This window comes from Moschus berezovskii, chromosome 26 (assembly GCF_049115385.1).
Source record: "Moschus berezovskii isolate FMDL1 chromosome 26, NW_MosBer_1.0, whole genome shotgun sequence".
NCBI classification, from domain to species: Eukaryota; Metazoa; Chordata; class Mammalia; order Artiodactyla; family Moschidae; genus Moschus; species Moschus berezovskii.
The window spans coordinates 19417049-19444175 of record NC_142485.1 but is presented as its reverse complement, the minus strand read 5'-3'; the positions used below and the strand labels follow the sequence as shown (position 1 = coordinate 19444175).

General features: G+C 46.6%; 1 long non-coding RNA gene across 1 annotated transcript; it reads right to left on the bottom strand.

Moving 5' to 3' along the window:
- Positions 1 to 5021: 5021 nt before the first annotated feature.
- LOC148773752 (uncharacterized) lies at positions 5022 to 21825 on the bottom strand. Its single transcript, XR_016036502.1, has 3 exons — positions 20984 to 21825; positions 9839 to 10588; positions 5022 to 5510 (listed from the first exon to the last, which is right to left on the bottom strand). It is a non-coding gene; the product is annotated as an uncharacterized LOC148773752 (long non-coding RNA).
- Positions 21826 to 27127: the final 5302 nt, after the last annotated feature.

Here is a 27127-nt window from a genome sequence, read left to right as displayed (position 1 = left end):
AGGAGAAGGGGACGACGGAGAATGAGATGGCTGGATGGCATCACGGACTCTGTGGACATGAGTTTGAGTGAACTCCGGGAGTTGGTGATGGACAGGGAGGCCTGGCGTGCTGTGATTCATGGGGTCGCGGAGAGTCGGACACGACTGAGCGACTGAACTGAACTGAACTGAACTGAACTTCTTGAGTTACTGAAGCCGTTACTGCTAACATAAGAGCTGAACTTCCTAGAAATTCTGAATGAATGTCTTTTCATTTGATTCCAGTCTTTTTTTTTTTTTTTTTTTTTGAGTGAGATGTTCAAGTCACCTCCTAAGTTAAGTTGCTGAACTTGTAGGTTGTCCGGCTGCCTCCCTGAGGTCTTCGTTGACCAAGGAATCAGCTGTGAGGTCTGATTGAGTGTTCAGACTGGTGTCTGTTGTCACATAACCTTTGTTTGTGGCCTGGAGAGCTCAAGGATTGGCCACAGAGAACAGGCAGTGTCTGCCTGGTGGTGGTACGGATGAGCTTCCAGGATGAACGACTCTTGACAGGTGTCCACTTTCAGTTCCAAAGCAAGTGCCTGGCAACGTTCTTCGTAGCCACATGGGCGGCTTCCCCTTCCTTCTCTGAGGTAATTACATAGTATTTCTCACAGCCTACAGCTAGTTTGGAAAGTGAAAGTGTTAGTCACTCAGTGGTGTCTGACTCTTTGCGGCCCCAAGGACTGTAGCTCCACCAGGCTCCTCTGTCCATGGGATTTCCCAGGCAAGCATCCTGCAGTGAATAGCCCCAAACCTTTTAAATACAAATGACATGGAGGATGCTAGGGCCCTGGGGACAGTGGTCATGGCCACCATGTTTTCACCGTCTGTTGTCCAGGTTCATGGCTGGATTTCATTGAATGCCCCATGTTCTTGGCACGTGAAGAACCTTAAGTGTGGTCCAGTGGGTTGGGCTGGCTTCCTGTTTGTGTCAATGCTAAACCGGCAGGATTCTTCTGCTGCCTGGGAGGCTGCCAGTGGCCCCTGGCTCAGACTTGAGATTCCCTTTTGTTCCTCACCACTTGGCCCTGGAAACAGCTGTCTTCTGACAGGCTTATCAGGAACAGACTTTTCTCGGAGCTCCAAAGCTCTTGCCAAAGAAATAAATGGCCAATTCTTTCCCAAAGTGGCTCTCACTCTAGGAGTGCCTGCGAGCAGCTCACAGGGGGCAATCGATAAGTATCTGTTGAGGGAACTGGGTACACAGTACATCTTCTGGATGAAAGATTCTGCTTGAAAACATTCTCATGTGGTGGTAAGTTTGGCTTAAGAGAAGCTCTAGTAAACCTGGACTGCAAAGCCTAGATGCCTTTCTTTCGATGTTGCTCTCAAGCAGTGGGCAACCATGTAGAAGGTTGGATGGAATGGAGCCATATGGCAGAGTGCTGTGTGTGTGGAGCGGGGGTTGGGGGGCTAGTTGGGGAGGCTGACAGACAGCATTTCTTTCCAGGAGCTTCCATGTGCCAGGCCCTGAGCCAGGCATGTTACGTGCTTTATTCACTTTATCTGCACAGCAGTGTCCTAAGGAGGAAATGAGGCCCTGCTTTAGTGATGGGCTTCCCTGGTGGCTCAGCTGGTAAAGAATCCGCCTGCAATGTAAGAGACCTGGGTTCGATCCCTGGGTTGGGAAGATCCCCTGGAGAAAGGAAAGGCTACCCACTCCAGTATTCGGGCCTGGAGAATTCCATGGACTGTGTAGCCCATGTGGTCGCAAAGAGGTGGACACAACTGAGCGACTTTCACTTCACTTTAGTGATGAGGAAGTTGAGACTTAGAAAGGGGGAGTCACTTGCTTGAGGTCACACAGCTTGTACAGGGTAGAGCCTGAGGCAGGAGTTCTGTCCAGACCTCTGCTGTTGCCATCGTCCCATGGTCAGGTAGCTGCTGGGCTCAGGGAGAGTCGGGATGAACCAGGGCCTTCTGGGTGTCCTCACTCTGAGGTCTTCTGAGAAAAATTCAAGTTACAATAAATAGAATGCTTATTTAAAGTAAAGTAAAAAAAATTTTTTCTTTTTAACCTGCACTGGGTCTTCAAGCTGCATGTGGGGGACTTCTCCAGTTGCTGCTCATGCGATCTAGAGTCCATGGGCTCAGAAGACAAGGCACCAAGGCATGTCTAGTTGTGGCACTTGGGCTTGGTTGCCCTGTGGCATGTGGGATCCTAGCTCCCCAACCAGGGTTCGAACCCATGTCCCCTGCATTGGAAGGGAGATTCTTAACCACTGGACCACCTGGAAGGTCCCCAACAGAATGCTTTAGACTTGCGTAGCACTTGAACTTACAGAGTAATTTTACACCCAGTGTTTCACTGGCTCTTCACAGTAACTTAGTGAGTTACTAGCCACATATCATCAATGAGGACTTCCCTGGTGGCTCAGACAGTAAAACATCTCCCTACAATGAGGGAGACCCAGGTTCAGTCCCTGGTCGGGAAGATCTCCTTGAGAAGGAAATGGCAACCCACTCCGTATTCTTGCCTGGAAAATCCCATGGACGGAGGAGTCTGGTGGGCTACAGTCTGTGGGGTCTCAAAGGGTCAGACACGACTGAGCGGCTTCACTCACTCACTCATCACCAATGAGAAACTGAGGTTTGACAAGACACGGAGAGGTTGGCCTAGAACTCAGAACACCTGATGATGAACCTAGAGCTCTTTTTACGGAGCACTTTTATTAAGCATTGTGAAAAAATGTTAATACAACTTTAATTTCAAATATAAAATACTAGACTGGAAGCTCCTTACGTCAGGAACTAAATAAGATTTATCTTTGTATCCTCAGCACACTGCCCAGCGTGGGGCTTACTGCAGGTTATCAATATCCCTAAAAATCTATGCCATTGGTAACTCTGAGTCCTCTGTCTATAAAGCAAAGAGCCTCATAATCCTGGCTTCAGAGTTGTTCCTTAACCGTAATTGAGTGTCACGTTTATTTTTAGTGCAGCAATTTGTAACTAGAACAGTGGATTGAAAATGTTTTTGTGGTAGACAACTTTTTCAAAGGAGATCTTAGGCAGAATCTTGACCCAGTAAATGGCTTTTAACATAGAGTTTACTGGACAATTGTATCTTCAGCTGGTGGAAAGTATTTCATGGGAAACTCCTGCAAACTGTCTTGGCTATCCTAGGTTTCCAAGGTGCACAGTCTGAAGATCACCAAGTGAATTAACTAGATTGACCTGAGGACTGTTCCTCTCTTAACCTTGTCAAACATTAAGGTGCTAGGTAGGAGAAAGAAAGAAGGAAAAGAGCAGTAGAGGGAAGAATGGTGGGTGTCTGGTCTCAACCTCAAGGACCTAGGCTGGAGGACATATTTTAGAGGTCACAGTCTGGATCAGACAATCTAGAAGACACAGGCTTGAGGACACATAAAACAACCGGAAATACACCCATAACTATTCTAGTGATTCTCACAGCAGACAAAGCTGTCAAGGAAAAGCCCAGCCTTGTACCAGGTTATCAATATCAGCCACGACCCGGTGAGTGGAGCCATCCATCCTCGCAGAAACATTAGCACGTCTTGAATCGCCCTTGTTGTCTCTGTTTGAGAGGCGCATCCATCTGCATGCCGTACCAATGACATTGGCCTCGATGTGAACAGCAGAGAACTTCATTTTGCTTGTTCCCTGTTATGAGGTTGGTGTCACTTTGTTGCTGGGGTGGCAGCCTCCTGTCCAAAGCAACCAGCACAAGTCAGTCAAAGGTGAGATGAGGTCTGATTTTTATCTCTAGGTTGTGAAAGGAGAGTTGGCATTAAAGAGCCTGACATCCCTCCTCTAAATGTGTGTTAAATGCACTGCAAGGTGAGAAGTGATTTCATTTTCCAAATTATGGGGCAACAGAATTGAGTAGTGGGGTGGAGGATGGTTTAAGATGACTTGCAAGTTAATTATACAGTTACGAGGTTGCGCTCTTATCTTCTCTGTAGCCCATTTCCTTCCTCTGAAGTTTCCCTCTGGTTGAACCGTCTTTGCCTCTGCCCTTCCTTACTGACCATAAACTGGGCTGCTCCTGGGGAACCGTAGTATTGGTGCTGATACTCTGAATAAATCGAGTAGTGGGTATTGGAATCTTGCCCCAGAACCATTGCGAAGAAAAGGAGACTTCCAGCCTCCTAAAGTTGCACTATGTAGTTCTGACCTTATTTACTTGGGCTTCTACCTGTGAAATCTCAAGTTCAGGGCAACAGGCATTTTTTTCTTTTTAGCCCTAATATGCACTGGGCACTAAGCAAAGAGCTAGGGACGTGGGTACGTCTCCTTAGCTTATCAGGGAAAAAATATAGGTTTATAACTAAAGAAACCAGGACACAATTAATTTTTAATCACTGTTATGAGATACGTAAACCAGAGAGCTGGGATGTCTAAACAGGTGTCACAGAGTCAGGGGGCTTCCCTGGTGGCTCAGATGGTAAAGAATATGCCCACAGTGTGGGAGACACATATTCAGTCCCTGGGTCAGGAAGATCCCCTGGAGGAAGGCATGGCAACCCACTCTAGTATTCTTGCCTAGAGAATCCCATGGGCAGAGGAGCCTGGCAGACTATAGTCTATGGGGTTGCAAAGAGTCAGACACGACTGAGCGACTAACACTTTCTTTCGAGAGGAAGGCACTTGTAATTTAAACAAAAGACAACTAAGATCTCACAAAATGCTAAGTCACTTCAGTTGTATCTGACTCTGTGCTGCCCTATGGACTGTAGCCAGCCAGACTCTACGCATGGGATTCTCCAGGCAAGACTACTGGAGTGAACTGCCATATCCTCCTCTAGGAGATCTTCCTAACCTAGGGATCAAACCTCAGTCTCTTATGTCTCCTGCATTGGCAGGCAGGTTCTTTACCACTAGCACCACCTGGGAAGCCCTCTCACAAAATGATATACAAGTATCCTGTGAGCGTAAACTCTCCTCTGAAATGGAAGAATGAGGCCATTGGATCAGCTGATTTCCTTAGATCCTGATTTTCAATTCATCACTGTAGGATTCTTACAATAAGTGCTTTGAGGTCAGAGTTTTATCATCTAAACAGGTTTTCTTCTCTTCCTTTTATTGCATTTACATCAGAAAGTAATGTAGAGGAGCAAGTTATGTGGAATTAAAGTTGACTTGCAATAATACCTAAGTTCTATTATCTGCATCTTATATGCTGGACGTAGTACATCCAAATATTGACCAGTGAGCATACAGAGTGTACTGAAGTTTCTTTACTTATGAACAGGTTAGATTTATAATGTTATTCTTTTGTTAGAATTTTATTTTATTATGGTACGTGCATGCTAAGTCGCTTCATTTGTGTCCAATTCTGGGCGACCTCACGGACTGTAGCCGGCCAGGCTCCTCTGTTCACGGGATTCTCCAGGCAAGAATACTGGAGTGGGTTGCATTTCCTTCTGCAGGGGATCTTCCTGACCCAAGGACTGAACCTGGGTCTCCCGTATTGAAGGCAGATTCCTTACCATCTGAACCACCAGGGGAGCAAACAATCTTGTTGACTGTAAATAAATGTTGCATGTCAGATCTCGAGAACTTATTCATCTTGTTTAACTGAAACTTTATGCCCGTTGCTTAACAACTCCCCATTTCTCCCTCCCCCGCAGCCCCTGAAAACCACTATTTCACTTTGGTTTTCAGATCCTTCTTAGATCTAGTTGTTCTCAAGTTCAAAGTGTCTCCAAACCACCAACATTTGACATTTTCTCACCACTGTCAATATTCTTATTTCTATATTAGTTTCATTGGAAATTCCACCTCATCTTACAAGGACCTTCAACATTCTTATTATTTTTTATTCCATCAGATATAATGAGGTTAATACTATTTGCAAAATTCATTAAAAAAAACACACAACAAATCTTCCATTCTCTACTGACAGAGGTCAAGAGAAGACTTGGTTTTGGAGTAACACAGCTTCTTCAAATGTCTAGAACTTCATATACAAACTCAGAGTCACTTACAAATACTAAGAATGATCCCCAAGCTCAGGAATTAAGACCTGGCCTCCCTAAGCCTTCTATTCTACCATCCTGGGGCTCCAGAGGGGGCCTGAGGGCCTCACCCCTCCCTACCATTCAATATTTACAGCTTCATCACCAATAAAGTAATTTCCTACATAAGAACCTTCAAGTTGCAAACTTTCAAAGATGCAAATGTGCATGCCAGCCCCAGTATGCCAGCTGTTGTACTGTACTACTGTACCTTTAAGGTACTATACATAAGACTAAAAATGTTTTCTCTATTTTTTGTTTTAATGTATGCATTATTTTTGTGAAAAGTATTATAAGTCTATTATGTACTAAGTCACTTCAGTTGTGTCTGACTCTTTGCAACCCCATCGACTGTGGCCCACCAGGTTCCTCTGTCCATGGGATTCTCCAGGCAATATCTGGAGCAGGTTGCCATGCCCTCCTCCTGGGGATCTTCTTGATTCAGGGATGGAAACTGTGTCTCTTGCATCTCCTGCCTTGGCAGGTGTGTTCTTCATCCCTACTGCCACCTGGGAAGCCCAAACCTATTACAATAAGTGCTATATAACTGATTGTGTTAGCTGGGTACCTAAGCTAACTTTGTTGGACTTTCAGATTGGACTTAAGATGTGCTCTCGGAGTGAATGAAACTTGTTCGTATGGAGGGGACTTAGTCTATTTGTCTTGTGTCCAGTAGGAATCATCTCAGCCTGCCCTGCATCCCAGGTTATCCTAAGAAGCTTCAGCCTCTCAGGTCATTCCCCATCTCCCTCCCTCTAATCCCTATAGGTTCTGAGTACCCGCTATTCTATCTCCGTCTTTTTCCACTTCTGAACTCTTGAAACTTTTCTACCGTGTCTCCGCAATTCCTCGTCCATCATCAGCAAAATCCCACATACCATCATCTCTCCTCTGCCTGAATCTCCCCTGAGGATGGGCTTCCCCAGGAGCCCCTCAAGAAGTGACTGTGTTTCTCCTGTAGTCTTCGCAGCCCCAGGCCTAGAGGAGAGTTCAGTGTTTGCTACGATCCCCCTGAACCCTTAAGGGCCTTTCTTACTCTCCTCGCTACAGATCACCAGCTTTGACTTTCATATCAGCTTGTGTCACTCAGTACCCTTCAATGCTGCTGACTTGGATTAATGGGGTCACTTCCCCCTTATATCTTAGGTTTTTTAGCTCCTGGTTTGCTGGTACTCTTTTTGATCTTTCTCTAATCTGAATGTTTGGTGATTTCTGGGTTCCTATACATACATGGTCTTTCCCCCACCCTGGCCTTTCCAGTCCTGTGACCTCCTCTCCTTCATCTCAGCCACCCACTCCCCAGTCCCACTCCATCCACACCAGGTGGGAGGTAAGGTCCTTAGTGCAGATGTGGGAGGAGGTAGATGGGTTGGTAGGGTCTGTGGTCCTCTCCTGCACACGTAAGTCATCTCAGGAAATAAGAAGCAAGGTCATCAGCCGAGAGTGGGATGAGACAGAAGGGTTGAAGAGGGAAGAGAAATCAGGAATGAATTAGGAATGAATGTTTAGGATTTGGGTGAGGTGTCCTTGGGGGAACTTGCTTAACCTGTACACCTCACTCTCCTAATTTATAAAATAGGGGCAAAAATAGTAGCTAATTCAGTGGTGTATTGTGAGGACTATTCAGTTCAGTTCAGTTCATTTCAGTCGCTCAGTCATGTCCGACTCTCTGCAACCCCATGAATCACAGCACGCCAGGTCTCCCTGTCCATCACCAACTCCCGGAATTCACTCAAACTCATGTCCATCGAGTCGGTGATGCCATATAGCCATCTCATTCTCTGTCGTCCCCTTCTCCTCCCACCCCCAATCCTTCCCAGCATCAGAGTCTTTTCCAGTGAGTCAACTCGTCGCATGAGGTGGCCAAAGTATTGCAGTTTCAGCTTTAGCATCAGTCCTTCCAATGAACACCCAGGACCGATCTCCTTTAGAATGGACTGGTTGGATCTCCTTGCAGTCCAAGGGACTCTCAAGAGTCTTCTCCAACACCACAGTTCAAAAGCATCAATTCTTCGGCGATCAGCTTTCTTCACAGTCCAACTCTCACATCCATACATGACCACTGGAAAAACCATAGCCTTGACTAGACAGCCCTTTGTTGGCAAAGTAATGTCTCTGCTTTTTAATATACTATCAAGGTTGGTCATAACTTTCCTTCCAAGGAGTAAGTGTCTTTTAATTTCATGGCTGCAATCAGCATCCACAGTGATTTTGGAGCCCCCCAAAATAAAGTCTGACACTGTTTCCACTGTTTTCCCATCTACATCCCATGAAGTGATGGGACCAGATGCCATGATCTTTGTTTTCTGAATGTTGAGCTTCAAGCCAACCTTTTCACTCTCCTCTTTCACTTTCTTCAAGAGGCTTTTGAGTTTTACACTTCATCAAATCCAAGATACCATCCATTGTAAGGCGTACCTTTACTTCATGCACCACTAATACAGAAAAATATCCACCAATATCTGAACACCATGATTGTTAGATGGGGCCTGATTTCCCAGATGTTAAAATGTGAAACAAAATACATCATACAATCAATGAAGTGTCATAAATGTTTTAAATGAATCATACACTTATGGGATGAAGTGTGTCCTCCCAAAACTAGTATGTTGAAATTTAAACCCCTAGTCCTCAAAATGTGACTCTATTTAGAGATAAGGTCTTTAAAGAGGTAATTAAGTACACTTACATCATAGAAATGTACCCTAAGCCAGTATGAATGGGATCTCTATGTGAAGAGCCGACTAGGACACAGAGCCACCTGTGAGCCTGGGAGAGAAACCTCTGAAGAAATCACCTTGATCTTGAACTTTGAGCCTCCAGAACCTTGTGAAAATAAATTTCTGTTGTTTAATCCACCTAGTCTGTGGTACTTTGTTATGGCAGCCCTACCAAACTACTATGCTGTGCTGTTCTTAGTCGCTCAGTCATGTCAGACTCTTTGTGACCCCGTGGACCATAGCCCACCAGGCTCCTCTGTCCGTGGGATTCTCTAGGCAAGAATACTGGAATGGGTTGCCATGCCTTCCTCCAGAGGATCTTTCCAACCTGGGGATCAAACCCAGGTCTCCCACGTTGCAGGTGGATTCTTTATAGTCTGAGCCACCAGGGAAGCCCTACCAAACTACTATAGATTCCTCAATAAAGCTTTCTAAGACTACAGGACAAGAAACTTAGATATGTGTCAGCCCTGTCTCAGACCTCCAACCCACCCTCCCAGGGTCCCTTATACTCCATCAACCCAGCCCCAAGTTAGAGCTTCCCTTCCATTTGGGTCTCCATTCACTAAGAAGTCAACTGTCTACTTGGCACACAGGAGCCATATGTAAACTAGAACCATTAGCACTTGACTTCTTCTTATGATTTCTTTTTAATTTCACTTATGTGGCCAGAAGGGGAAAGTGTGATGAGCTTTTGATCAACACACTGTTAGCAGGATTCAGACCAAAGTACACAGTTCACACTTAGCTCAAACCATCTTTAGCAAAACTGACAGTGGGCACTTGACATTAAAAGGGTCTATAACAGCAGATTGTCTAGATTAATTAGCTCTCTGAAAAGGACTGACACCTTCCCACCCACCCCCCACACCCTTGATTTTTTTTCTAGACCCATTTGACATTTGTGCATAATATGAAGAAAGATTGTTAAGCCTGTAATGTGGCTGCTAAGAGGCTTTGGCTCATGTTTGCTAATCTCCTGTATGGTGAAACAGTGGCACCCGGACAAACCCTCATTCACATTGGAACAAAGCGCTAGTTATGTGTGTTGAAATTCCTTCGAGAAAATGTCTTGCAGGCCATTGGGGGAGTGCATGAATGCTGGAAATACTTTACCAAGTGTTGCTCAACATCCTGGGAAGACAGTCTCCTGGCATCTGGACGCTCACCCTGGAGACGGGTTGCGGCCCTCTGGGGCACGTGGGTCTGGTGAGGACAGAAGGAGCGTGGGTGGAGGAGGGAGTGGACATGGGGTTGGATGTTTTCTCTGTAATTGTTCCAGACTGGGCTGGGGCCAGCCCCAGACTGCCCGCTTGCTTAGTCCATCGAGAATATCTAACCCCAATGCTGGGAAAGATCGAAGGCAAAAGGAGAAGGGGGCAGCAGAGGATGAGATGGTTAGACAGCATCACCGACTCAATGGCCATGAGTCTGATCAAACTCCAGGAGAGATGGAGAACAGAGAAGCCTGGCGTGCTGCAGTCCGTGGCGTCGCAAAGAGTCAGAGACGACTTAGCGACTGAATAGCAACAACAAAGTCAGGTTTATCACCAAGGCTGCCACCTTCCCTGCTGGGAACCAGATTTTCCTGTTTTCCGATTATACGTCCAAGTTACATACGTGGGTTTCTTCAGCTTTGACTTGAAGAAGTAGGAGGGTGGAGAAACAGAGGAAAGGTTTTTGATCGACACTGAAGGTGTGAAATGGTTAGGTGGGAGTCCATGGGTGGAGGATGCAAGCCGGATCCATTGACTGTAGCCCGCCAGGTTCCTCTTTCCTTGGATTTCCCAGGCCAGAATACTGCAGAAGGTTGCCATTTCCTCCTCCAGGGGATCTTTCTGACCCAGAGGTCAAACCTGGTGTCTCCTGCAATGACAGGCAGATTCTTCACCACTGCGCACCTAGGAAGCCCAGTTGTGTGGAGGTAACTCCAACAGATGGGTTTGAGGAAGTGACCTTAGGGAGCAGAGGATGGTAGGTGTGGTCTTCCTGTGGGGTGACGTGATAAGTGCACACGACCAGAAGGGAGAGGAGAATGGTGCAGAGTTAGAGCAGTGCTTGGCATGGTGACCCGCAGCATCAGCACCACCTGGGAAAAATGCAAACGCTCAGCCCTGCCCCAGGTCTGCTGAATCGGGGACTTTGGGAGTCGAGGCCAGACATCTGTGCTTGAACAGATCCACCTGGTAATTCTGATGCTGGCTACAGTGTGTCAGGAGCCCTTCTGGAATGAGGACGAGACAGTCCTGGTATTAATGGTTGGGAGAGAGTTTGGGGGAAGGAAAGAGTAGAGAATGGACTCAAAGGTAGAAAGATGTTCTGCTCCATACATATGAAAAGTGATGAGGGATGCCGGGATCAATGAAGAATGTGAGTCAAGACTGTAGCTTCCCAGTATTTCCCTGCTGGTCCGGTGGCTAAGATTCCGAGCTAACAATGCAGGGGGCCCAGGTTCAACGCCTGGTCAGGGAACTAGATCCCACATACCACAATGAAAGATTTCGCATATTGCAACGAAGATCTCATATGCTGCAGCTAAGAATCGGTACAGCCAAAGAAATAAGCAAATATTTTTTAAAAAGGACTTTAGCGCTCAAGGTATCCTGAATCCTTAGTTCGCATATGCTGACCACAGATGTCGATGCAGAAGTTTTAAGGAGAGATGTGGCCAATAAGAGTGAAAGAACAAATGAGCAGGCAAATTACTCTTAGAAATTAGAGAAAGGAAATTACATGGCTGAGATCCACCTGCAAATGGAGGGTGTCTTATTTATCCTTTCCCCTCTACTCTGGTCTGTTATGGGTTGAATGGTGGCCCTCAAAAGCCAAGCCCATGTCCTAACCTCCAGAACCTGTGAATGCAACCTTATTAGAAAAAGAGTCTATGCAGATGTAATCAAAGTAAGGACCTCTAGCTAAGATCATCCTCGAGTCCTGAGTCCAAGTAACTGTTATCATGAGATTCAGAAGAGGAGAGAGACACACAGAGAAGGCGATGAGAATCAGGAGCCTGAAAAAGAAGATGGAGGCAGAGCCATGCTGAACCTAGAGCCTGTTACACAGAGTGAAGTAAGTCGAAAACCAGATATCGTATCTTAACGCATATGTGTGGAATTTAGGAAAACGGTACTGATGAACCTGCTCTCAGGGCAGGAATAGAGGTGCAGACGCAGAGAGCAGACATGTGGACACAGAGCGGGAAGAAGGTGGGATGAATTAAGAGGGTAGCACTGACGTATATACACTACCATGTGTAAAATAGGAAGCCGGTGGGAACCTGCCGTATAACACGAGGAGCTCCACTCAGTGCTCTGTGACAGCTTAGAGACGCGGGGTAGGGGAGTGGTGGGAGGTTCAGGAGGGAGGCATGTCGTTGTACAGCAGAGGCCAATGCAACACTGTAAAGCAATCATCCTCCAATTAAAAAGAAAGTCTTTGAAAATGAAGGGGAAAAAAGTTAAAATAGAAAGATGGAGGCAGAGACTGGCATTAAACAGCCATAGACCAAGGAATGCCTGAGCCACCAGAAGCTGCAAGAGGCCGAGAAACATTCTCTCAGAGAGACTTCAGAGTGAGTACGGCCCTGCCAACACCTGAATCTCAAACCCCTGGCCTCAGACCTGAGAGATAATAAATACCTGGAACTTTTAGCCTGTGATCTGTGGAAGTTTGGTACGGCAGCTCTAGGAAATGAATACATCCAGCCTAAGGAAAAAGATTTGGAGGCAGAGGACATGTGTGTTTAAAAAAAAATTATTTTGTTTTTTCATTATATTTGCTTGGATATGAAATAAACTCTTAGAGTCACAATGGCCCCTACCTGGCTTGTGTCACTCATGACTTTACCAGTTCGCCTCCTGTGAGCATCTGAGCTTGTGTCATACTAGCATTCTAGCAAGGGGATGGATGTGTCTGTGCTCAGTTGCACAGCTGTGTCCGACTCTTTGCGACCCCATGGACTGCCTCCCTGTCCATCACCAACTCCCGGAGTTTACCCAAACTCATGTCCATTGAGTCGGTGATGCCATCCAGCCATCTCATCCTCTGTCGTCCCCTTCTCCTCCTGCCTCCAATCCCTCCCACCATCAGGGTCTTTTCCAATGAGTCAGTTCTTCCCATCAGGTGGCCAAAGTATTAGCGTTTCAGCTTCAGCATCAGTCCTTCCGATGAATATTCAGGACTGATTTCCTTCAGGATGGACTAGTTGGATCTCCTTGCAGTCCAAGGGACTCTCAAGAATCTTCTCCAACACCACAGTTCAAAGCATCAATTCCTCTGCACTCAGCTTTCTTTATGGTCCAACTCTCACATCCACATATGACTACTGGAGAAACCATAGCCTTGACTAGACAGTCTTTTGTTGGCAAATGTCTCTGTTTTTTAATATGCTGTCTCAGGTTGCTGATAGCTTTACTTCCAAGGAGCAAATTCTTTTAATTTCAAGGCTGCAGTCACCATTTGCAGTGATTTTGGAGTTCAAAAAAATAAAATCTGTCACTGTTTCCATTGATTCTCCATCTATTTGCCATGAAGCGATGGAACTGGATGCCATGATCTTAGTTTTCTGAATGTTGAGTTTTAAGCAAACTTTTTCGCTCTCCTCTTTCACTTTCATCAAGAGGCTCTTTAGTTCTTCGCTTTCTGCCATTAGGGTGGTGTCATCTGCATATCTGAGGTTATTGATATCTCTCCCGGCAATCTTGATTTCAGCTTGTGCTTCAGCTGGCATTTTGCATGATGTACTCTGCATGTAAGTTAAATAAGCAGGATGACAATTAACAGGCTTGACATACTCCTTTTCCTATTTGGAACCAGTCTGTTGTTCCATGTCCAGTTCTGAATGTTGCTTCTTGACCTGCATACAAATTTCTCAGGAGGCAGGTCAGATGGTCTGGTATTCCCATCTCTTTAAGAATTTCCCACAGTCTGTTGTGATCCACACAGTCAAAAGCTTTGGCATAGTCAATAAAGCAAATGTAGATGTTTTTCTGGAACTCTCCTGCTTTTTCGATGGTCCATTGGATGTTGGCAATTTGATCTCTGGTTCCTCTGGCTTTTCTAAATCCAGCTTGAACATCTGGAAGTTCACAGTTCACGTACTGTTGAAGCCTGGCTTGGAGAATTTTGAACAATACCATGCTAGCATGTGAGATGAGTGCAATTGTGCGGTAGTTTCAGCATTCTTTGACATTGCCTTTCTTTGGGATTGGAATGAAAACTGACCTTATCCAGTCCTGTGGTACTGCTGAGTTTTCCACATTTGCTGGCATGTTGAGTGCAGCACTTTCACAGCATCATCTTTTAGAATTTGAAATAACTCAACTGGAATTCCATCACCTCCACTAGCTTTGTTCGTAGTGATGCTTTCTAAGGCCCACTTGACTTCACATTCCAGGATGTCTGGTTCTAGGTGAATGATCACACCATCGTGGTTATCTGGGACATGAAGATCTTTTTTGTATAGTTCTTCTGTGTATTCTTGTCACCCCTTCTTAATATCTTCTGCTACTGTTAGGTCCCTACCATTTCTGTCCTTTACTGAGCCCATCTTTGCATGAAATGTTCCCTTGGTATCTCTAATTTTCTTGAAGAGATCTCTAGACTTTCCCATTCTATTGTTTTCCTCTATTTCTTTGCATTGATCACTGAAGAAGGCCTTCTTATCCCTCCTTGCTATTCTTTGGAACTCTGCATTCAAATGGGTATATCTTTCCTTTTCTCTTTTGCTTTTCGCTTCTCTTCTTTTCACAGCTCTCGTAAGGCCTTGTCAGACAACCATTTCGCCTTTTTGTATTTCTTTTTCTTGGGGATGGTCTTGCTCACTGCCTCCTGTACAATATCACGAACCTCCGTCCATAGTTCTTCAGGCACTCTGTCTATCAGATCTAATCCCTTGACTCTATTTGTCACCCACGTGTGAGGCAAGTGTTATTTGGAATTGTTCTCAAGTTCTCAGCTTAAAAAAATATACAACCTGAAGTCAGTCTTTCCCAGAGTCTGTGTGTTGTTCAAGAAAATCTCTAGAGTGAGCCACTCAAATAGAGAATTATACAGTAGATACATCAGTACTGTCTCCATCCAAGGGAATTTATTTCTTGAGTACCAGAAAACACACCAGTTACTAGCTGGTAAGGTCTACTCTGCTGCTAGTAAGGTCCCAAGCTATGCTCTGCTGCTTTGTGGTGGCCGATCTTTGGAGGCTTCCTCCCAACCCCTGAAACGTAGTTTCCATCTGGCTCTGCCTCTGGGGCAACACTCAGACTTCAAACTTTCACCTTCTTCTTCTTTCTCTTTCATTTTGGCTGTGCTCGGTCTTCATTGTTGGGTGGTCTATTTTCTCTAGTTGCAGAGATTGGGGGCTGCTCTCTAGTGGTGCTGCATGGGCTTCGCATTGTCATGACTTCTCTTGATGCGGAGCACAGGCTCTAGGCATGAGAGCTTCAGTAGTTACAGCATGTGGGCCCAGCAGCTCCCAGGCTCTAGAGCACAGGCTCAGTATTTGTGGCTCATGGACTTTGTTGCTCCATGGCATGATGACTAAATGTCTCTGCATTGTCAGGAGGATTCTTTACCACTAGGGGCTTCTCTGGTGGCTCAAATGGTAAAGCGTCTGCCTGCAATGGGGGAGACCCAGGTTCAATCCCTGGGTCGGGACGACGCTCTGGAGAAGGAAATGGCAACGCACTCCAGGACTCTCACCTGGAAAATTCCATGGACGGAGGAGCCTGGTAGGCTACAGTCCATGGGGTCACAGAGTCGGACACGACTGAGCGACTTCTCTCTCTTTCTTTCTTTACCACTGAGCCACCAGGGAAGGCCCTTCTTGTCACTCTCTATCAAAGTATAGCTTGTTCTTAGCCTCAACTCTTTAAAGTTTGGATCTGTGGATGAACAAACGTCCTAGCAGCCATGAGCATCCTGCATTCCTAAGTAACCCATTTGCATTTCAGAGCCTTTTTGACTCTAATGGTGGGAATTTCAGAACCATGGTGGACTGGGCAGTGACCGAGTGTCCCTTAGAGGCCCTCAAACCACAGGATGTGTTTGACCGCCAGCTGCACCAGTGGACCAACAGACTCAGAACCAACCCAGAAAGGGAATTAATTTGTTTGGATCTACAGAGGTTCTTCAGCTTCACCTCGGAAGTCAGAGCCAGCAAAAGCAATGTTTGCTCGAACTCCTTCTAAAGAAGGCTTCTCTCAAACAGCGCAGGAGGAAGGGCAAGGAGGAGGCTGAGAGAGCCAGGGTCCCCGCTCCTGGGGCTGGCTCAGCCCCAACTGATCCCTTCTCTTAATTCCTCCGAGTTGCTTTTGTCACCTAAAAAATTTAGCAGTAAATCAGGTGAAATTAGGTCAGTGTCTGGTCAGAAAAATCATTCAGGCCAATGGCAGAGAAATCATTCAGGTCATTGGTTAAAAAAAAAACAAAACCTGTTCTCGGGGCCTCACGACAGACCACCTGACTCTGACTCTCCATGAACGGACATGGGCATCTCTGTTGGTGATAGGTGCTGCTGTGGTCGAAGGGATCGGGGTGTGGGAAACAAACGTAGGTGGTATCTCAAGACCCTTTCAGCCTTACTCTCCTGTGATGTCCAGAAAATCAGTAGAGCAATGGCTTCAACAAAAGCCTGGGAGCCCAAATGCCTGAGTTCAAATTCTGGCTCTGATTTACCAGCCGCATATTCTTGGCCAATCATGCCTTCTGGCCTCAGTTTTCTCATCTGTAGAATGGGCATGGTAAGAATATCAATCCTGAAGGCTTGTTGCTGATTCAGTTCAGTTCAGTTCAGTTGTTCAATCATGTTCAACTCTTTGCGACCTCATGGACTGCAGCATGCCAGGCTTCCCTGTCTGTCACCAACTCCTGGAGCTTACTCATGTCCATCAAGTAAATGATGCCATCCAACCATCTCATCCTCTGTCATCCCCTTCTCCTCCCACCTTCAATCTTTCCCAGCATCAGGGTCTTTTCCAGTGAGTCAGTTCTTCGCATTAGGTGGCCAAAGTATTGGAGTTTCAGCTTCAGCATCAGTCCTTCCAATGAATATTCAGGACTGATTTCCTTTAGGATGGACTGGTTGGATCTCCTTGCAGTCCAAGGGACTCTCACTCTTCTCCAACACCATAGTTCAAAGCATCAGTTCTTTGGCACTCAGCTTTCTTTATAGTCCAACTCTCACATCCATACGTGACCACTGGAAAAACCATAGCTTTGGCTAGATGGACCTTTGTTGGCAAAGTAATGTCTCTGCTTTTTAATATGCTGTCTAGGTTGGTCATAGCTTTTCTTCCAAGGAGCAACTATCTTTTAATTTCATGGGTGAAGTCACCATCTGCAGTGATTTTGGAGCCCCCCAAGATAAAATCTGTTTCCATTGTTTGCCCATCTATTTGCCACCTAATCACAGTCTTCTGTGTTCAAAAATTGAATCTATGATACCTTTTAAAAAATCATTTGCCATGAAGTGATGGGACCAGATGCCGTGATCTTAGTTTTCTGAATGTTGAGTTTTAAGCCAACTTTTTCACTCTCCTCTTTCACTTTCATCAAAAGGCTCTTTAGTTCTTCTTCGCTTTCTGCCATAAGGGTGGTGTCATCTGCACAGCTGAGGTTATTGATACTTTCCTCAGCAATCTTGATTCCAGCTTGTGTTTCATCCAGCCCAGCGTTTCGCATGATGTACCTGGCGTATGTTAAATAATCAGGGTGACTCTTAAATTAAATAAGTGAAGAGTACAGCACAGTGCCCGGCCAACAGCCAGGGCTCAAGACAATGTTTGTTGTGTTAAAACTACAAAGGAGAGACGCAAGAGATGCCCGGCTCTGGCGCAACCGACCACGTGCAGAATCGTGGCTGAGATGAGCTACCCCACGCCCAGGGTTAGGGCGGTGGCCGAGAGGAGCTGTACCACGTTCAGGAGGCGGTGGCTGCTTGGGCACCGGAGGGCCGAGAGGAGCTGATCCACATTCGGGGCAGGAGGGGCGGCTTTGAGGAGATACCCCTCGTCCAAGGTAAGGTACAGCGGCTGCGCCTTGCTGGAGCAGCTGGGAAGAGATACTCCACGACCAAGTGGAATATAAGAATCCAGTGTTCTGGGGAGGAAGGAACAAGATGGCGGAGGGATAAGACGGCGAGACCACTTTCTCCCCCACAAATTCATCAAAAGAACATTTGAACGTGGAGTAAAGTCCACAAAACAACTTCTGAATACTGGCAGAGGACATCAGGCTCCCAGAAAAGCAGCCCATTGTCTTCTAAAGGAGAGAGAAGAAATCCAGCTCCACCCACCAGAACACCGACACATGCTTCCCTAACCAGGGAACCTGGACAAGTCACCCGTCCAACCCCACACACAGCAAAGAAACTACATAATAAAGAGAACTCCACAAACTGCCAGAAGAGGGAAAGGCCACCCCAAGCAAAGCAATATAAGCAAGATGAAGAGGCAGAGAAATACCCAGCAAGTAAAGGAACAAGATAATTGCCCACCAACACAAACAAAAGAAGAAGATATAGGGAATTTACCTGATAAAGAATTTCAAATTTTGATGGTGAAAATGATTCAAAATCTTGAAAGCAAAATGGAGTTACAGATAAATAACCTGGAGAAAAGGATTGAGAAGATGGAAGAAAGATTTAATAAGGACTTAGAAGAAATAAAAAAGAGTCAATATACAATGAATAATGCAATAGATGAGATCAGAAACACTCTGGAGGGAACAAACAGTAGAGTAACAGAGGCAGAAGACAGGATAAGCGAACTAGAAGATAGAATTGTAGAAATAAATGAAACAGAGACGAAAAAAGAAAAACGAATTAAAAGAAATGAGGACAATATTAGAGACCTCTGGGACAATGTTAAACGCTCCAACATTCGAATCATAGGAGTCCCAGAAGAAGAAGACAAAAGGAAAGACCATGAGAGAATACTTGAGGAGATAATAGTTGAAAACTTCCCTAAAATGGGGAAAGAAATAATCACCCAAGTCCAAGAAACCCAGAGAGTCCCCAACAGGATAAACCCAAGGCGAAATTCTCCAAGACACATATTAATCAAATTAACAAAGATCAAACACAAAGAACAAATATTAAAAGCAGCAAGGGAAAAGCAGCAAATAACACATAAGGGGATTCCCATAAGGATAACAGCTGATCTTTCAACAGAAACTCTTCAGCCCAGAAGGGAGTGGCAAGACATACTTAAAGTGATGAAAGAAAATACCCTAAAGCCCGGATTACTATACCCAGCAAGGATCTCATTCAAATATGAAGGAGAAATCAAAAGCTTTACAGACAAGCAAACGCTGAGGGAATTCAGCTCTCCAACAAATGCTAAAGGATCTTCTATAGACAGGAAACACAGAAAGAGTGTATAAACTTGAACCCAAAGCAATAAAGGAAATGGCTACGGGATCGTACTTATCAATAATTACCTTAAACGTAAATGGGTTGAAATTTTCAAAAAGGCTAGGAAACAATTCTCATAGCCATCAATAGTTCAGTGTTGAGTGCATGAATAGTTTTTAAAGTTTGGGACAAACTGTAGTATTTGCTATTTGAAGTACTATTTGTAATTGGCATATTACGATGTAACATTGGTCTTAATTTCCAACTTAAAACGCCTAAAAATGCCTAACAGGTTTTTAGATTTGTGAATTTTAGTTGAAATGTATTTTATGATGTTACTAAACCTGCAGAAATATTCAAATATTTCAGAGAACTTATTCATTGTACATTTAATTTATTTTATTTATAAAAGTTATGAACTGTAGAAAGTTTTACGTGCTGGGTCAAATGCTTGTTGTATTTGAAGTGCTAGTTACAAGAAAATCAAATACCTTCAATGTATAAATGCTATTAAGTTTTTAAAGGACTCTGGAGTATAAGTAAGTTTGTTTAAAGAAATTTAGTCTGTTCAACTTGAAAAAAAAATAAATAAAAATTGGATTATTTGATTTAAAAAAATAAAATAAAATGAAAAAAAATAAAAATAAAACTACAAAGGAGAGAGTGAGAAAAGGCACCTGGGGTTTTAGAACTCAGCTCAGTGCCAACCCTCTCTGCAGCCTGCTCCGGGGCCCTGAGCCAGCCGGGCCCCATCCCTCACTGCTGCCTTTGTGACTATCCTGACTTAGTGCATGTCTTTGTTTGACTTTGTTTACCTGCACGTCCAAATCCCCACCAGAGTCCAAGGGCCCCAAGGGCAGGGCTGGGCAGGTTTATCATTTTCCTTCCCTTCCATGTACAGCAGAGCTGGCAAAGGGCAGACCCCCACATCCACACGAGCTGAGTTCATCTCTCTGACTCTTAGCTCTCTCTGCTTCCCTCTGTCTGTCTCCTCTTGTCTCCAACTCTGTCTCCCTGGGTTGGAAGGTCGCACTGTTCCAACTGGGACATAAAAACTTGCCTACAATAATTGGGAGGTAAATGAACTTTCTCTTTCCCCATTCCTTGGCGGAAGGTGTACTCTGGAAGATTCCAGGGTCAGAGGATGGATAGGAGTCTAAGGCAAGCAGGAGTCTTAAAAGTGAAGCTGGGGGGTTCCCTGGGGGTCCAGTGGTTAAGACTCCAGGTGATTCCACCGCAGGGAGTGTGGGTTCGATCCCTGGTCAAGGAAGTTACACGTGCCGCAAGGAGTGGACAAATAAAGAAACACATAAATAAAGGGGGCTCTTCTTCCCTGTCCCTTTAAAAAAAAAAAAAGAAATCTGGGAGGACCAACTTCAGTGGCATCTCCTGAACCCTGCAGAGAACTGTCACTAAGCAGTGGCTAAAACAGTGACTGTTGTCCCAGAAAGCTGTCCCATTTTCTGGGTGCCAGGCATCTGTTCAGCCTCGTGCCCCTAAGGGAGTCAGGTCAGTCGGCCTGGAGGTTGACCTAACTGCCACTGAGGGAGGGGCCCGGCTGTGGGATCCCTCCCAGACACACCCAGAAAGACGTTGGACCAAATATCTGGGCCTCCCCAGATCCAGTCATGTTGACAAGTAATGTTAACCATCACAAGTCATCTCTGAAAAACACAATGCCACATCCTCAGAGGGACGCAGCCCCACCCTTGCAGTCCTCGGGTGAGCTAGGAGCCGTCTGGGTCTTCTCAGGGACGTGGCTGCTGGCAGACACGGGGACAGGATTCGGGCAGAGACGCTTCCTTCTCGGGGTCTCCAGCCCTCTCCTGATTAGATCTTGTAGGTAAAGGAACCCAGAGAGAACAGGGGTGACTTCTGGGGGTCACAGGAGACCTTATTTACAGCATTACCTTCAGAGGAAAATCCAGAAACCGTGTTTCTTGGGCCTTTGTGACTGGGCCAGTTCACAGGTGGGAGCACGTAGGGGCACTCTGGTGCTTCTTTTCCTTTTCTTCCTCCTCCTCCTTCCCTGGCCTGGTTCTGGCTCTGTGGTCTAACAACAAGGCAGAATAAATAATCCAATAAAGGACACCAGCATAGTATTGAGTTCCATTTATGTGTCACATTGATGAGCTAGGGCTCTCAGAAAACTTTTGAGAGTAGGAAACTATTTCAATCTGTAAATAAAGACCCAGATGGAGAGATTGCAGAACTTGCTCCAGACGTTTGCAGCTGGTGAGGATGGAGGCTGGATTCCAAAGATGTCCATCTGACCCTCAGTTCAGTTGTTCAATTGTGTCTGACTCTGTGACCCCATGGACCACAGCACACCAGGCTTCCCTGTCCATCACCAACTCCTGGAGTTCACTCAAACTCACGTCCATTGAGTCGGTGATGCCATCCAACCATCTCATCCTCTGTCATCCCCTTCTCCTCCCACCTTCAATCTTTCCCAGCATCAGGGTCTTTTTCAATGAGTCAGTTCTTTGAATTGGGTGGCCAAAGTATTGGAGTTTCAGTTTCAACATCAGTCCTTCCAATGAATATTTAGGACTGATTTCCTTCAGGATGGACGGGTTGAATCTCCTTGCAGTCCAAGACACTCTCAAGAGTCTTCTCCAGCACCACAGTTCAAAAGCATCAATTCTTTGGCGCTCAGCTTTCTTTATAGTCCAACTCTCACATCCATACATGACTGGAAAAACCATAGCTAAAAGGATCTGACCCTCAGGGTTCAATCATTACAGGCTCCTTGCCCCAGATCAGAGTGCCTCTCACTGAGGGCGGGGGGCGGGGGTTGGGGGGAGAGCGGGAAGCGATGAGGAACAGGGAAGTGAGGCTGATATGAGGAAAGAGCAACTGGGCGGAAACAGAAACCAGATTTCCTTCCGTCTCAAGGGTTGTTGAACTTTAAGGGACAAGTAGGTGGGGGAGGCTGCCTGATTCTGGGGACACCAGTCAATTTGGGCAGGAGGTGGTCTTGCAGCAGAATTGAGGAAGTGATGGGGGAGGCTGTTAGGTTTAATGAGAAATGAAATGTCAGGTTTAGGAATGCCTGGCTTCTCCCCCACGGGCACAGCCAACCTGCATGGTAGCTCAGCGGCTGGCCCTCTTGTCTCTGCTGTTTTCTATCTTGAGGTTTCTTGGGAAAGCATGTTTCCTTTATTATATAATAGTTTCCTGGGAGAAGGTGGGATAGAGTAGATGTCACATGAAGATACAGCAAATGGGACCTGGACTTCTGGCCGGGTCACCACTAGTTGATGTAGAGGACGTGGTGCCCAAGTTTCCTTCCAGCTCTGCACCTGGTGTGTCCGAAGCACTCAAAGAAACTGCATTATCGAGCATATTGAGCTAAATCTCCAGGCACTCCAAGGAAAGGTGCGGGCTCTGTTTCCTGAAGAGGCAGAGCAATCCCACCCAGGTGAGCTGCCTCATTTCTCCTGTACATCTGAGTCCGGGGAGCGGGTTTACTTGCAGGCAGGTGACACCAGAGCTCTGATTGCCTTTTGTCTCTCATGTGACTCTGACTCCGGTGGCATCTTCCTGTAACTTCCTGAAGCCAAGTCAACCTACAGGGCGGTGTTAGAACGTTCTCCCTTTGTTCCAGATCTTCTCAACGCCACCCATCCAGGGAACACACACTGTGCATCACGTCCAGAGCCTTCCGGGATGTTCTGGGTGCTGTGAAGGGGCCCTGGTGGGTGCTGAGGGACACTCGTCCCATCTCATGGACTCGGGCTATTAGGCTGCTGCCCCCCTCCTTACCTTGGTTCTTCTCAAATTCTCCCCCTTGGGGACCCTGCCCTTCCTCTCCCAGACCCTCCCCAGCCACTCATTCTGCACCAGGCTCATCCCTCTCTTTGCTGAGGGTTCAGCTTGGGCTGCGTGAATCTTAGGGAGCTTGTCCCATCTTATGCTCTTCCCCGCTGCTCCTCACTGCAGCCCCATCAGCTGTTGGGGGGTGTCAGGAGGTTGGAAGGGCTGGGCCATAGTTAATAGCAGGTGAGTCATTTTTGCAGGGGGACTTAGGGCAAAAAGGATGGATGGATGTACTGGGGAGAAACAAACGACATTTGGGCAAAGAGTACAGCTGAATCAAACATTAGTCATTGAACCCTGGGCAGAGGACGCCCTCTCTGGGAGCGGCATGTATATAAGGGGATAGGGCGTGGGGGGATCTGGGAAGAGACCCCAGAAGGCAGCGGGGCTACCGCCTGAGGGCCTGCTTATTCAGAATAGACCCTGGGCCACTTAGACTCATGAAAGCCCATCCGGGAGGGTCTACCATGTGGGTGCCTGTGTGCGTTGCCCCACGGCTCCTTGATAATTCAGGAAAACGGTACGTGGGCAGAAGCTAAAACACACAGCTAGAGGGATGCTGGTACTAGACTCCAGTGAAAGAAGCATCTATTTTTCTGGAAACTTTTCAGAAAAAGCATGAGAACCCTCTCTGTCTAAAAGAGGCAGGGGCCAGTCTGAAGGTCAGGGTGAGGCCGGTTTATCTGGGAGCAGCCCTTGAAGATCTGTGGACCCACAGCCTCTCGCTTTATCATCTGGGGACAGGAGGCCATGGTCCTCGGGCTTGGGGACTCCGGTTTCAATCAGAAGGTTGGAGGTCGGTCAGCCTTCATCTCTCTCCTCGAATCCCCTCTTATTGCTTTGGCAAGGCATTTGGTTTCTCCCTCATTCCCTCTCCTCAACCAGGCGCTGATCATCCGCGTTTCTGCCATGTGTATCAGCCCTCTCTGGTCCTGAGGTCACAGACTCTGTGGTCCACTTGGATTTAGCGAATTCACTGAGTGCTCTTTCACTCATCTCCTAACGTCAGTCCTGCTCCCTCCTCCCCAGTTCCAGTGTTCTTACTCCAACCTTCTATTCTTCTGCACACCACTGTCCTCAGACAGCTCTGGGCCGTCATAACATCACATATGATCTCCAAGCTATCGATCCTCAGCTGGTATTTCTCCCCAAACCTCCCTGAGGTGTGCTTGGGTGATGAAACAATGGACCGGGTCAAGAACATGCAGCAGAGGCCGAGTCTCCACTTGCACCAAAAATCCATTTTCTCTCCCAGGGAACATGGCTGGCCCACTTTTACCAGCATCCCGTGTATTTAAATGTAGCAAACCACTGAGTTCCAGGCAGGGGAATCTGTGCAAAAGGACCAACACGTTAACACAGCACCAGCTAGAAGCAAACAGCAAGAAGGCTTGGGTGATGGCAGCCTTGGAAATAGGATACCGAGGCCCTGAATTACACTTAGGAAAGTCACCACCAGTGAGACCGGACTTCCAGCCATATCAGCAAGAAGTAAGTTTGTTTCGATCTTACTGTATAGCACAGGGAACTCTGCTCAGTGTTTTGTGGCAGCCTGGATGGTGGTTTGGGGGAGAATGGATACATGGAGATGTGTGGCTGAGTCTCTTGGCTGTTCCCCAGAAAGGATCAAACATTGCTAATTGGCTATCCTCCAATATAAAGGTTTTAATTAATTTATTTAATTGGAGGCTAATTAATTTACAATATTGTAGTTGTTTTTGCCATACCTTGACATGAATCAACCACCCAATATAAATTTTTTTAAAAAAGAAGAAGCTCGTTTTGTGTTTGAAAATATTTGGGTCAACTAAGTATTGGCCCCAAATGGGTCAACCATTTCAAGTCCAAGATCCCCTATATGGTTTTTGGGGGCTCTCACTGTTACCCCGTTCCCCGTCTGGCTTCATTTCCCAGCGTTGCCTCCTCTGCCCTCCGCTCTGGGCATCCAGGTCTGTGTCAGCTTGCCTTCTGCCCCGAGCCTGCCGCTCCTCCTGTCCTCTGCCTCCCTCCCTCTGATGACCTCAATCTCAAGTTCTTCTAGGAAGAACCTGGGAGAATTCCACCCCCCACGCACCTCGCTCTTCCCTGAATGAATAGGTGAGTCATCGCCTCACATGTGGTAGTTTTCCTTCTCACAGGCAAGAACTGTCCTGGTGTTTCTCCTCCCTGTTGAGTGTTCAATAGAAGTGAAATACAATGTTTTGTGAATTGACTGCAGTCTAGGGTCCTCAGACTTTATCCCTAGACGTGAAAAACATGAAGTATGCTAATAGATCATTCGTTCACTCAGGGGAAGATTTCCCGAGTGTGAGTCTCTTTACAGTCCCCACCAACACAGTGAAAGTTGCAAGGGAGCACTTGACGAAGTTAATGACCTTCAGCTTATATGTCAGAATGTGAGAGGAGTTTGATGATATTTCTGTCCTGGTTAGTCCCTGAGGTTGCTCATGTATTTTCACTTTCCCCTGAAATCTTTGGCTCCCTATCAACTCTGTACCTTTGACTTGGAACCTCGAGGCTGGACACACCCAAGGAAGTGCACGGCAGGTCCCCACTTGACTTTGAATCTCAAAGTTGACTTTCTTTGCCTGTTTACCAGGATAATACTCGTGGAAGTCAGATTTTGTAGAAAGAGGGGAACTTTTTCTAAATCCCAAGTATTTCCCTTTGGCTTGTTAAGAGCCGAAAGCAGCTGGATCTGTATCAGAGACATCAGACACCCCCTCAACCTTTCCCCATTCACTGCCCAGAAGGGGGCGAATGAGGGCAAAGGGAGTCGCTGCCAGTGAGAACGATAAAGTGAAATGCCTCTGGCTCTCTGGAATGTGGAACGGAGAGTGGATTGAGCTGAGTATGCCTCTTCCCAGTAGAGGGGCAATGTTCGTTCAGAGGGAGACCAAGATGAGAGGGACTTTTGCTCCCCATCTCAGGACTCTGGGAGGAGACCTCTAGGCAGACACCTGCTCCACTGTCATGGAGTTGCTGGAATGTAGGCTCCGCTAAGGCAGGGATCTTTGTTTCTGTTCACTGTTCCCCCTAATCTAGAACAGTGCCCCGAACAGAGTAGGTGCTCAATAAATATTTTGGGAGTGACTGCTGCTGCTGCTGCTAAGTTGCTTCAGTCGTGTCCGACTCTGTGCGACCCCATAGACGGCAGCCCACCAGGCTCCTCTGTCCCTGGGATTCTCCAGGCAAGAATACTGGAGTGGGTTGCCATTTCCTTCTCTTGGGAGTGACTACATCAGAGTAAAAAGGATGGGACGCAGCCTCCAGACAGAGCTCCCCCATGTGGTTTGGAAGGCGCTCAAGAATGTCCAAGAGCCCTGCAAGGGGGACTTGGCCAAGTGGAGAGGGCTGGATGGTGGTCTTGTGTGGGATGTTGCCACAGTAGAGGCTTCTAGAAGGACCCTGTGGGCTGGAAGCGCCATAGCGTCCTCAGCCAGGGTCAGGGGGACACTCAGCTCCAGTGAGAGCCCGAGGGGGCTGAGTCGGCAGCAGAGATACCAGGCTTGGCTGACTGAGAGGGGCCACAGCGCTGGCAGCATCAGGCAGACAGGGGGCGCTATGGCCCACAGGACAGAGGCACCAAGGCACCGTGGGCATCAGTGACCACCTCTGCAAACACAAGGAAATGAGAAGACTCAGACACCGTTAACAAGCCGATCTGAGTCTCCTTTCTTTCAAGTGCAGTGGGCATTGGCACCTACTCCGTAGGGTTGCTGGGAGAATTAGATAAAAGGCACGCAGAAAGCCTTTGGTGTCTGACAAGCTGTAATCCATGTCCTTGCTGGAACTGTTGTCCCCACTGCTGGGGACAGCTAGGTCAGTTATGAAAAATAAGATCTTATATCTATTTTGCAACATCTGAACATAGTGTGAAAAAAAATTGTTATCATGACACTTAATAACAACACGGTCTGGGAAGGGATTTGTGACATACAAAGCACTTTCAAATATTGTCCCCTTGAATCCTCTCAACAATGCCACAACAGGGGAGATCCTTTCTACCCTGAATTTATAGATCTGGAAACTAAAACTCAGCGAATTTGACAGGCTCACCCAAGGCCAGACTTCTAGCAAATGCTGGAGCCAGCTCTGAAATCCAGGATTCCTGACCCTAAATCCCCTTCTCTTTCAACTCCAGCACTCCTGGAAATGGGCTCCCTGCCACCAAAGAGGGCAGGACCTTCCACCTACTCCTCTGATCACAAGACTTCCCTCCTACAAGGACG